This window comes from Panthera uncia, assembly GCF_023721935.1.
Source record: "Panthera uncia isolate 11264 chromosome A1 unlocalized genomic scaffold, Puncia_PCG_1.0 HiC_scaffold_16, whole genome shotgun sequence".
In the NCBI taxonomy this organism is placed as follows: Eukaryota; Metazoa; Chordata; class Mammalia; order Carnivora; family Felidae; genus Panthera; species Panthera uncia.
Genome location: NW_026057576.1, coordinates 69,267,018 through 69,279,102, shown reverse-complemented (window position 1 = coordinate 69,279,102; position 12,085 = coordinate 69,267,018).

Below are 12,085 nucleotides of genomic sequence, written 5' to 3'. Positions count from 1 at the left end.
CCAGGGGTCTCCCAGCCCAGGCAGGGGTTCCACCCCCCCCTTCTGCAACTGCCTCACACCCTGGTCTAACCGCTAATTAGATGCCTCATTTCTTGGCATGTGTATGGGCTTGAACCATCTGCTTATTGATCACATCCTTCAGAATATATTGAATTTTAAGGAATCCAGCCACAAAAGCAGGTAATGTTGTAGGTGGCTCATAGAGAAGCTTTCTCCAGAGCAAACTTGAGAGTACAGGACAGGTGGTGACCTGTAGCCACACACATGAATCAATAAGCTAAAGAACTACTGGCTGCAAAGCCCACAGATTATCCTCATTATAAGGTGATACAATAATAAAATTCAGAATTTCTACATGAAGTCCTTCCACTATAGCTGGTGTTATGGGGAAAAAAAAAAAAGCGGGCCAACAAGCTACACAGTTATGAGACCATTAGCCAAGTACCAAAAAGTACCAAGTACCAAGTACCAAAGCCCAGGTTGTGGGTAATTATGCACTTGCTTCTCCAGTCTGGGCCATGTATGAATCCTCCACAAGACCATAAAGACTTTGAGGGCAAGGATGGTCTGTCCATCTCTGTACCTCTGGCATCTCTAAACGGCATGTTGACGCACATGTGGTTCCAGCACTGCTCTTTGAGCTGAACAGAACAGTGTTGCTTTGGATTGTTTTTAAACCCATCTCCAAATAAGAATGCCTGACATCCCTGGAATTCATCTCAAACAAAACATAACCACTGGAAAGATGTCTCATTTTTCCATCCCAAATTCCTGTCCATTCCTCCCTTTAACTCACTTCTTAATGGGACACAGACAACTTGTTCTCAGGTTCACGTAAGACACCCGTATAAACACAGCAGCGTAAGTCTTCCCTGGAGCACCCATGTCCTTTGAGATTGCTCCTTGGTTCTCATGAAAGAGCTTTATTCCAGAGACCTTTGCAGGGCACCATGCTGCAAGACCCCCAAGTGAGCCATGGGAACCAAGTTTGGAATAGGCAGGACCCAGAGTCAGGGCCACAATTCAACCACCCACCCCAGCAGGTGCAACAGTCAGACCATGAGGGTGACCAAGACTGGGTGGCAGGAAGCATTCTCTGATCCTTAGCCTGTGCCACATCACATACAAAGACTTAGATGAAGGGAGACGTCACTCGAAAAGACTGTTGCAACACTCTGACCTAAGATCCTCTCAAAGGTTGGGCAAAAAGGAATTTTCTTTCCTGGGGGGAGTAAGCTGGTCTAGAAGAACCAGGAGTGGGGAGTGGTATGAATGGATGGCTTGATCAGATAGCTAATCAGGAAATGTCTTTCCCTGAAATCAGCCCCCTCTCAGAGAGCAGCTGGTCCACACCCTGATGCTGACTCAACATCAGGAGATCGAAGTTCAAAGGTTAAACCAGGAAGGAGAGAAATCTGTAAGAGTGTGACCAAGTCAAGTTATCAGGTATTTTGTCTCAACTGGCCAAATACTAATCCCTTATGAGGCAGGGATCTGGAGGGTCTGTGTCTGGCCCCTTCACAGGGAAACAAGGAGACACCTGTGAGTCATGTGTAAGTCACAGGGGAAAGATGGCTCTTTTCAGTCAGCTGTTAGAATACAAGAGGGTGAGGTTCCTAGAGCACCCCTATTTTCCAGGAGCATAGCAATGAAGGTGTCCCCCTCATTGCTTCACTCCTGGGGCCTCTTTTTTCCCTTCTGTAAAATGAGATTAGAATGATACATGCCTTCCCTACCTCTCATCGAGAGTGTGAGAACCCAATGAGATGTGTTGCCAAGTGTGTTTTATGGCCCGTAAAGCACATATGAATAATGCCAACAATTGTTATCTCTGATAATGGCCATTGAGTTCCATGCTCACAATGGATTTCAGAGATCACCCTCACCCTCATGTTATGATATTCATAACATTTCCATTCTTCACAGACAGAGGTAATGCATTTGCTGTGTGGGAGGCCATGGTGGAACCTTCTGAAGACCCCTTAGTACACTTCACAAGGGGGCACAACTTCCCCTCTGAGCCCATTCCCAGTCTGCGAAGAATGATGAAGAATTTAGAATCTCATGGAAAATGCCATCTAAAAGGCAGTGATAACTAAAGCAAGCACCTGTGAGAGCCTTTATGTCCTCAGAGATCAGAGCTCTTACATCTCTTTCCCTCAAAGGTGTCTCATGGCCCCTGTCAGAAATTTAGTCCACTGTCCTTCAGAGGTAGGAGCCTGGAGTCCCTAGCAGCAGGTGTCTCACCCTCATGGCCACAGGAGAAGTGTGAATAATGCTTCAGTCAGCAAGCCGGATAAAGACGCCTAGGGAGCAAAGCTTTCTCAGAAACCCAAGGAAGAAAATCAATGGCCTGGAAGGGAGAGAAGAGAAAAATCTATATGAAAGGGAAATGAGTGACATAGAATGCAATTTGAAGACCTCCCCTCCCCCAAAGCAATTGACTCAGGAGATTGAAACCAAAAAACCCCTGGTTGGAAAGGGGAAGGCTGATCCAGGAAGAGGAAGAGCCAGCTGATTCTTGTATTGACTGGTCACTGGTTCTCGGGCCACTGCTGGTATCTGGGCTGGTTTTTTGTTTGTCTCTGTTTTTGCTGATTTATCAGAGTGGAGTTGACGCAGATCTTCCCCAAAGTTTATTAGTTCTTCTCCCTGCTATAAATAAAACCCAAATAAATGTGACAGTTTTTGCATTTGATTTCCTGAATGAATGTCCGAAACTGTTTTTTAAGCAGGGTCTTGAGCACCAATTTGCAACCTTCAGAAGCAATTTCATCAGAAGTATCCTAGAGAGAAGGTCCACTTTGTGTGTTTGTTTGTTTAAATGACTGCGCTGGAGGTACATATGGCCTTCCCTTAATGACCAAATCTAGAATATTGATTCCAGAATGTTAATTCATCAGTATTATTTTATTGATGGAGGGGACCACGTCTCAATTATCTTTGCATATCCACTACTAAGCATGAATATGCACATTCTCAAATAATGATATCTCCACCACCATTTGTCACATAGATACTTACCACTCTGGCCCACCTTGTATTTTCTCCATCAGTATCCACATTGTTCTCACAACCAATTCTCCCTCCAAAAAAAAAAAGGTTGGAAAAGACCAAATGCTCTCATACCAACATAAAGAGCCCAAAATGACTTACCAGCTCTTCCTTATATCCACCTTTTCTCCCGTGAGACCACAGTGGTCTATGTAAATCATGGACAGATAGTGCTTTCTATCAAATATGTTAGAAATATCCTCTTAGGAAAGACTGTATTGGAGATTACAGATTCAATATTGACTGTTGATATCAGCATTTACTATTAAAATAACCCACCTCATGAAAAATAAAGGGATAAAACTCCCAGCTAAATGGATATAATGAAAGAGTTCCATGTTTGTAACCTGTTCATGTTTATCATTCCACATCTCTTGAAATCAACTGAATAGAGCAATGTCAGAAGTTGGCCAAGGGAACAATGTGATTTCCCTTTGATGTGTTTATTCACCAACCAGAAGCCCTTGGGGTTAACCTATCTCTTACATTCATTGATCCTCCAAGATCTGAAGGCTTTTAATAAAATTGACCTGACTGAGGCCTAATTCTTTTCATAATTTGTTTAAATCATAGACTGAATCCCAGATTATAACAAAGCTCTTTGCATCTGTAAATGATGACAAGGAAACCAGCCCAGGATACAATTGAATTTCTAGCTCTTTTTTTTTTTTTGAACAAATGATCAGCCATTCTTTAACATAAAATAACTTCTGAACTGGCAGTGTAAGGATATTTCTCACTAGATACAAATTTTGCCCCAAGAGGAGATGAAAAAATGATTAAAGTATATGGGGGCTCAGCTAAGAGATACTCTGTAGGCTTGCGTCCTAGTTGACCCTGCCAGGAAAAGCTTAACACACACCATCCTTCTGACCTCCAAAAGAGTCCTAGCTTTCTAATTGTGGCTCCATTCTTTCAAGCTACATTGTTTTCTCTGCATTAGAAACAAGGGAATGAAATGAAGATAGTCACTGGCAGTAGGATGTTTCTATGATCTCTTCTTAAGCTTTTTCTGTGGAGGGGCCAACTCCCTAATCACTAAGGAGATGTATCCAAAATCCTGTTGTTTCTCACAAACAATTACTTGATTGGCTTGCAATTTCAGTAAAAGGTTTTTGTTTCATGAATTGTTTTCTACATTATGTCTGAGAATTCTTTGACTATCTTCTTTAAGAACAGTAAGTTTTAGGACTTGAATGGAGCATTTCTCTGCATTTGGGTAGAATTCATCTTCAATTAGCCTAACAGGTGGGCCTATTTTTCTGCACAAGAACCACTGTATCATTCAAACATTGCATCCAATCTGGAAGTGCTCTTCTAGTGTCTTTATTCTGCCCCAGTAAATTTGTTTCTCAATTAGATAATGAGAATGATCTGAACAAGAAATTAAGGGATTGTGATGATTTAAAGGTAAAAGTATGGGATTTGGCATCAAGAGAGCTATTCTTCAGTCCTTAATTTGCTATTTTCTGGCTATAGTGTCTTGAACAAATAGGCATTCTTAATCCCCAGTCTCATCATTCACAGAAAGGAATAACAGTGCCCCATTTGGAGTTTCTTATGAGGCCAAACAATATGATAAATGAGAATGCTCATTGTTAACTATAAAGTTCTCTGCAACACATTTGTTTTCCCCACTGAGAGACAAGTTATAAAACAGTGTTACTATGAGTTTGGGGGTCAGACAAACCTAGATTCAAATTCTGGCTCTAAATGTTATTTGTAAGCCATGTGGTCTGGGCAGTGTAGAAGGCAGAATTGTTTACTGACCCCCTGAATCTTAAGCCCTAACACCCCGGATTGTGACTCATGATAGGATATCATGCCCGTGGCAAAAGGGATGTGGGAAATGTTGTTTAGTTTACTAATCAGTTGACTTTGAGTTACTAAAAATGGAGCTCATCCAGGTAAGCTTAATTTGATCATGTGAGTTTGTTAAATTTAAGTAGGGAATCTTCTCTAGCTGGTAACAGAGGGGAAATCAGAGAAACTAGAAGCATAAGAAGGACTTTGATGCATAGCTGCTCTCTTGCAAGAGGAAGGGGACAACATACAGAGGAACTCAGAGTGGTCTCAAGAAGCTGAGAACAACTCCTGGCCAACAGTCCAGAAGGGAATAAGGATCCTGATCCTATATCCACAAGGAACTAGATTCTGCCTACAACTGGGATGAGCTTGGAAGTGACTTCTTCCCCAACCCCACCCCACCAACACCCAAATTTGGGCCTGGGAGACCCTAAGCAAAGAGCTCAACTGCCTCTGAAATACTTCTGATCTACAGAAGTGTGTGATAATAAAGGGGTATGGTCTTAAGCCATTAAGTCCATGTAATTTGTTACGGCAGCAGTTTAGGAGAAAGTGAGGTAAGGAGGCCACCCAGTACCTGGCACATAGCAGGAAAAAAGAAACCTGTAAATGTAAGCCGGTCCCTTCCTTTAGAGTTTCATATCTCAAACGTCAGTGTGTACGTGAATCAGCTGGGAATCTTGTGAAAATGCAAAACTCTGATTCATTCAGTCAAGGAGGGGCCTGAGATTCTGCATTTCTGACAAATCCCAGGTGATGCTGATGCTGCTGGTCGGGGAGCCACAATTGGAGTGCAGAGCTTTGGAGACCCATTCCACTGGTGGATCTCAACCCTGACTACACATTAGAATCTTTGGGGGGGGGGGGACTTCTAAAACGCTCAGAAACTTGATTCTACTTCTAACTCAATTGGTCTCAGGCATCAGTTCTTACAGAAAATCCCGTCTGCAGCAGGGATGACAAGTATCGTCTCTAACCTGTGCTACAAGCATGGTCCCGGGACCAGCAGCATCAGCCTCATCTGCGAGTCTGTCCAAAATGCAAATCCCCAGGTCTCCCCCGGACTCATTGCATTAGAATCTCTGGGAGTCATGTGCAAGAATCTGTGTTTTCACTGGCTTTCCAGATGATTCTAATGCTTGCTTCAGTGTGAGAAGCATTGCGTGAAATCAACACTCTCATTCTCTCAGTGGAGAAATGAAACCTCAGAGGCAGAATGATTATCTAAGAGATTGGCACACCACAGCCTGTGGGCCAAATCTGGACACTGCTTGTTTGAAGTTTTATTGGAACACAGCCACAGCCATTCATTGATGTGTTGCCTGTGGCTGCCTCAGTGGCAGAGTTGAGGAGGGGCAACCAAGCTCAAATCCTGCCAAAATCAAGCTATTTACTACCTGGTCCTTTATGGAAAAAAATTGCTTCCCCCTGCTGTAAGAATCACTTTTAGTGAGGGGCACCTGGGGGGCTCAGTCAGTTAAGCATCTGATTTTGGCTCAGGTCATGATCTCACGGTTTGTGGGTTTGAGCCCTGCTTCAGGCTCTGTGCTGACAGCTCAGAGCCTGGAACCTGCTTCCGATTCTGTGTCTTCCTCGCTCTCTGCCCCTCCCCACTCTCAAAAATAAAGTAAACATTTTTTTTGGAGTAGTTTGGAAGTAGTAGTTGATGCATACTTAAAGGGTACAGAACACTCAACGGTGACCAGGATCTGCTCTGTCCTTGTGTTTGCAGGGCCCTGAGACCTGATCCTGGTCATTGATCTGGAGATGCTAATAGGTGGCAGGCCTCCAGGAGGACAAGCATCACCCTGAGGAGATCGTAGATCTCCATGCTGCCCTGGCTGAGGAAGGTCATGGGTCCCTTGAGCTCCCCCGCCTCCGAGGCCTCCACCTTTCCACAATTGGTTGATACCAGCATATCATTTTCTTCTATTAAGGCTTCAATGAATTTAACAAAACCCAGATGCACTCATCCAGTTGTCCAAGTCCAGTAACCAACAACCACCAGGGATCTGTTGTGGTCAAACAAATCAACTTAAACTTAGTGGGTGTTGTTTTACCCACAACAGACCTGACCCACACCTCTGCAACAACCAGCCCAGGAAGCCAAACCCCAACCCATGTAGTAATCAGCCCAGAACACCCAACACTTGATGAATAGCTAGCAGCTTCCTTGATTTTTACCCCCACTGCCAACTCAGGAACAACCAGAGAAAGCCAAATATTCTCCCCTAAACAATCACGTAGGATGCCTTCTAATTAGCCTACTTATAGCTTCCCCAAGACCCAATCAGGCACATGTGAAGCTTTCTTTTTATTCTCTATAAAGCTTTCCACTACCCTGCCTTCCGTAAACTCTGCCAAATGCAAGTGATGGCAGCTGACTCCCTTGTTATAGGGGGTTCTGAATAAGTAGTCTCTGCTTGTCCTCATTTGGGTGATCTTTGTTTATTTCCACAGATGCATGGGTATCTTAGTGATGGAAAATTGAGAGGGGCCTCTTTTAGGATTTGGCCACTGCTAGAGGATTCAAAAGAGGAAGCAAAAGTGGTTTGAGACCAAATGCTACCAGGATAGGTGCATAATTCAGTGACTGGGTGCCTTGGTAATTTTTTTTTTAATTTTTTTTAACGTTTATTTATTTTTGAGACAGAGAGAGACAGCGCGTGAACAGGGGAGGGGCAGAGAGAGAGGGAGACAGAGAATCCGAAACAGGCTCCAAGCTCTGAGCTGTCAGCACAGAGCCCGACGTGGGGCTCGAACTCACAGACCGCGAGATCATGACCTGAGCCAAAGTCAGACACTTAACCGACCGAGCCACCCAGGCACCCCGGTAATTTTTAATTAGGAGGCAGGAGGGTTGAAGCAGAGACCAGGTAACAATCAGTAAGAAGTAACAATCTTTTGTGTTAGTTGGAAGAGCAGAGAGGAAGGTTTACTTGTTTGGGGTGAGTTGTAGAGTGTCCTTGTCCTCTATCTCACTTTTGTACAATCCTGGAGTGTTCTTGTCTCTGTTTCATTCTACTACAGCACGGAGTGGCCTTGTCTAAATATGGTTTATATTCTGTGAGCATTGTTCATCCCCACTGGTAGCGTCATGTGCTAGCTGCCATGGCTGTTTTTACTTTCTCACTGTCTAAGCAGCACCCTAGCACCTAAGCCGGGGATCAGCAAGCTTTGCCTGCAAAGGCAAGATAGTAAATATTTTAGGCTTCGTGCGACATGCATAGTTTCCATTGCATATTCTTTATTTATCATACCCTTTAAGAATCTGAACATCATTCTTGGCTCACAGGCCATAGGAAAACAAGCCATAGGTTACAGTTTGCCGACCCCTGACCTAAGTCAGTGCTTCACCTTCATGTGTGGCACATCTCATTCAACCACGCTAAGGCTAAGGTGAGAGCCCCGGTAATGTGAAGCTATTGCCCACCAAGGATTATCACCCCTCTTCTTATCACCTGTTATCCTTATTTCTGTCTGTCTTGAGAAATCCTGCTCTTCCCAGATTGACTCTTTTAGCCTCAGTTTCCACCACCCCCTTCCCTGCAAAGCTGAGTGCTAGAACTTTACTGGGGAGGGTGATCCAAGAACCCAGAAAAGAGTAAACAATGCACAGAAGAGGTGATTCAACATAACGGTGTGTTTTTAGAGTTCGAGTTGGCCATCACTGTAGGCAACTGGTGGCTTAATTTTGTAGGGCTCTTGTCCCAGGGGAAGAAGGGAGGAAGCATTTATCCGTCGGCTGCTGCCCATCCAGCCCCCTCTGATCACAGGCTCCCCACAAGGTGATCACTCAGTACACTGAGTTGACTCAGCTGATTAGATCCTAGTGGCTCCCCCACAGGCTGGGACAACAGAGAGGCCCAAGGCACAAAGCAAGGACCATGCGTGGAGGCCTGTGGTGAGGACAGTCAGGCTGCAAGGTGGCTGGAACTGGTGCACAGCAGGTTGCCCCACAGTGGCCAAAATACAAGATGAGGCCAAGAGGCCCATCATTCCCCATGAGCCAACTATTAGACAAAAGCATCAAGGGAAATGCCCCTCCCCAAGGGGAGGCCCTAGGAATGTCCCTGGGGAGTGAGGCCGGAGAAAAGTAGAAGAAGTGTTCTAGAGTTCCTTGCCTGGGCCTGGCTACTCAGGAAGCACAGGCATGACTTCTCAGTAGCCCCAACCACCCTTGGCCACTCACTCCTTGAAAACCTGTTCCACCCTGGACCTCCATGGCACCTCCCAGTTCTCTGGCTTCTGCTTTCTTGGCTGTTTTGCAAGCCCCTTTTCTGAATCTGAAATGATGTTCCTCTCACTCCAAACGTTCTCCCTGGAGAAATTTTTACGTATGTCTATGCTTTAAGTAGCACATACGGACAGACAACTCTAAAATGTACATCAGACAGACTGCCAGGCACCTGATCGCTACCTCCACTTCCACATCAGCAAGACTCATGAAGCCCTCACTGTGTGTATCTGCAAGAATAGGCTTGAGGTGACATCAGAAACACCTGACCAGCTGGTAACTGTTGTCCCCAACTTAATACAGCTCCAAAGCAGGAGAAACAAAAGCATCTTATTGCACAGTCACTTGGCCTTTGCAGTAACCTGGGACCTGGCTACCTCTGTCATTGATGCGGGAGCCACAACCTCCCCCAGGGCCTCTCTTCTGTGAAATATCCTAAGGGAGGTAACAAAAGAGATCTTTTATGGAACTTAGGGATTTTGCTATATTCGGACATGACCTAATAGAGTTGTTTGGCCCACCTTTGATCACAGCACCCAAGCAGAAATGGTAGAAAGGTGTATGTGAAGGAAGATCGCATTTTTTCTTTCAATAATCAGAAAATGGCTTGAAGGTAGGAAAGACTGTGTGTGTGTGTGTGTGTGTGTGTGTGTGTGTGTGTGTAAAACTGGGAGGAAGAGAGACAGCTAATAATATGAATTATTACCTAAGGTGACACAGGAAATGCAGAGATGATGAAAAAGGAAATAAGGAATAAGAGGAAAAGCCTCTGTAATTTTATTTTGGAAAATAAGATACACATCTCTTATGGACTGAATGGTGTCCTCCAAAATTTAGATGTTGAAGCCCGACCCCCAGTACCGCAGAACATGACTGTATTAGAGACACAGTCTTTAAAGAGGTCAGTAAGGTCAAATGAGGTCGCAAGGATGGGCCCTAATCCTTACAAGGAGATTAGGACACAGACACCCATGGAGGAAAGACCACGTAAAGGTATAGGGAGAGAAGATGGCCATCTACAAGCCAAGGAGGGAGGCCTCAAAGGAAACTAACTCTGCCTACACCTTGATCTCAGACTTCCAGCCTCTAAAACTATGAGGAAATGAATTTCTGTGCAGCCACCCAGCCTGTGGTACACTGTTAGGGCTGCCCTTGCAAAGTGTTAAAACACTTCATCTTAAGTGTTCTCAAAGTCAGAGATGACCTTATTTGAGAGGACATTTCTTTTTTAGTTTGTGTATAGAAAGGATTGGTTCCCTGCTGAAGGGTTGGCAGAACGGAGTCCCCAGAAAAATCTAATGCTGGAAACTTCCAATTAAGACTTCCTCCCTAGTCTGTGACTCCAGAACTTCAGGTCTGCCATCAGGAACTGTTCTCTGGGAGTCAAACTCTCTCACCCACAAAATAGGGCCAGCTGAGAGGCTGCTGACCTCCCAGGGACCTCCCTGGGTGCAGTGGTTACTTCTGTCTCTTTAAGTTAAATAGTACCTATTTCCATGGACTTCTACAATCTGAAAACCTAGCTTTTCCCAACAGAATGGATTAGAAAAGCAATGTGAAAAATGTAACAACCAATTACCGTAAGAAACTCCCGCCTCCCTTTTCCCCTTTTGACTTATCTCATTAAATCAGGCAGTTTATACACACAATCTTCCAGTTTTCAAAATTAATTATAAGTGCCTGAAGGTATTGAAGCCCTGAACATTTACGAGACTGCACAGCCAGACAAAAACAGAAGGACTGCTGACTTTCCAATCAGGCAACTTAATTTCCCAATCATCTTCCTTAGGTAAATTGTGGATCTAAATATAACGTATTGTAATCTTTGTCATTTTTCTGCAGGGCTGATGTATTAGTACCTTGATCTCCTGTTTTCTCTCTTTTGCTCAAGAAAATAAGGGTGAGTCAGGGTGATCTAGATGCTTGTCAAATAAGACATTGCTAAATTAAAAGAGACCTGCATGACATTACACAGCCAGCAGCAATAAGAGGAAATGGAAGGGCTTGAGCTCCCCATGCCCTGGACACTGGGAAGGAATTAATTAATGGTTCTGAATTTAGATCCTTCAGGCAGCATCTCTGAGTTGAGTGGCTATGGCTGATTCATAGGAAGCCCAGCTGGTTATTTCAGGGTGACACCAACTGACTGACAACGAGCCCTCAATAAGCATAATATTTATGGCAGCTGACAAGAGCCCATGGAGCAAGCCAGAAGTGATCCACTTCCCTGAGACAGACCCCCACCCTACAGACCCCCACCCTAGTGGCTGAATTCTAAATCTACACTCTAGGGAGCATCACCTTCTCAGCTCAAACTCTGACCTCCCACGGCTTTCTGGAAATCTCCAACTGTAAATCCTAAAGATATCTTTCCCTTAACGGAATCCAGAGCCATCAAGCCTGGCTCCTCAGTTGTTCTATGTTCAAATGGTTCTTGATTTTCTACAATCAGGGAAACTGCTTAGGGTCTGTCAAAACTCTCCAGGTGGCACCCTAGCTGGTAAACTCCTCCTGGCCACCCACCCACCTTCTTACCTTTCCTGATGCTGCATTTTGGTTTTGAACCCATTTTTGCCAATGTGGTTTGAATTTACATTCTAGTCTTTTGCCTTGTGTTATGGGCTAAATTCTGTCCCCCCTAAATTTATATGTTGAAGTCCTAACCCCTACGACCTCAGAATGTGACTTTATTTTAGAGGTAATTAAGATTAAATAAGGTAATAAAGATTAAATGAGGTAATTGAAGTGGACCCTAATCCAACATGACATGTCCTTATAGGAAGATTAGAACACAGACACAGAGGGAAGACTACGTGGAGATAAAGAAGACAGCCATCTCCAAGCTGAAGAGAGAGACGTCAGAATGAAGTCCATACTGCTGATGCCTTGATTTGGGTCTTCTAGCCTCTCAAACTCTGAGAAAACAAAATTCTGCTGTTTAAACCACTTAGTCTGTGGGACTTTGTTATGGCAGCCCAAGCAGACTAA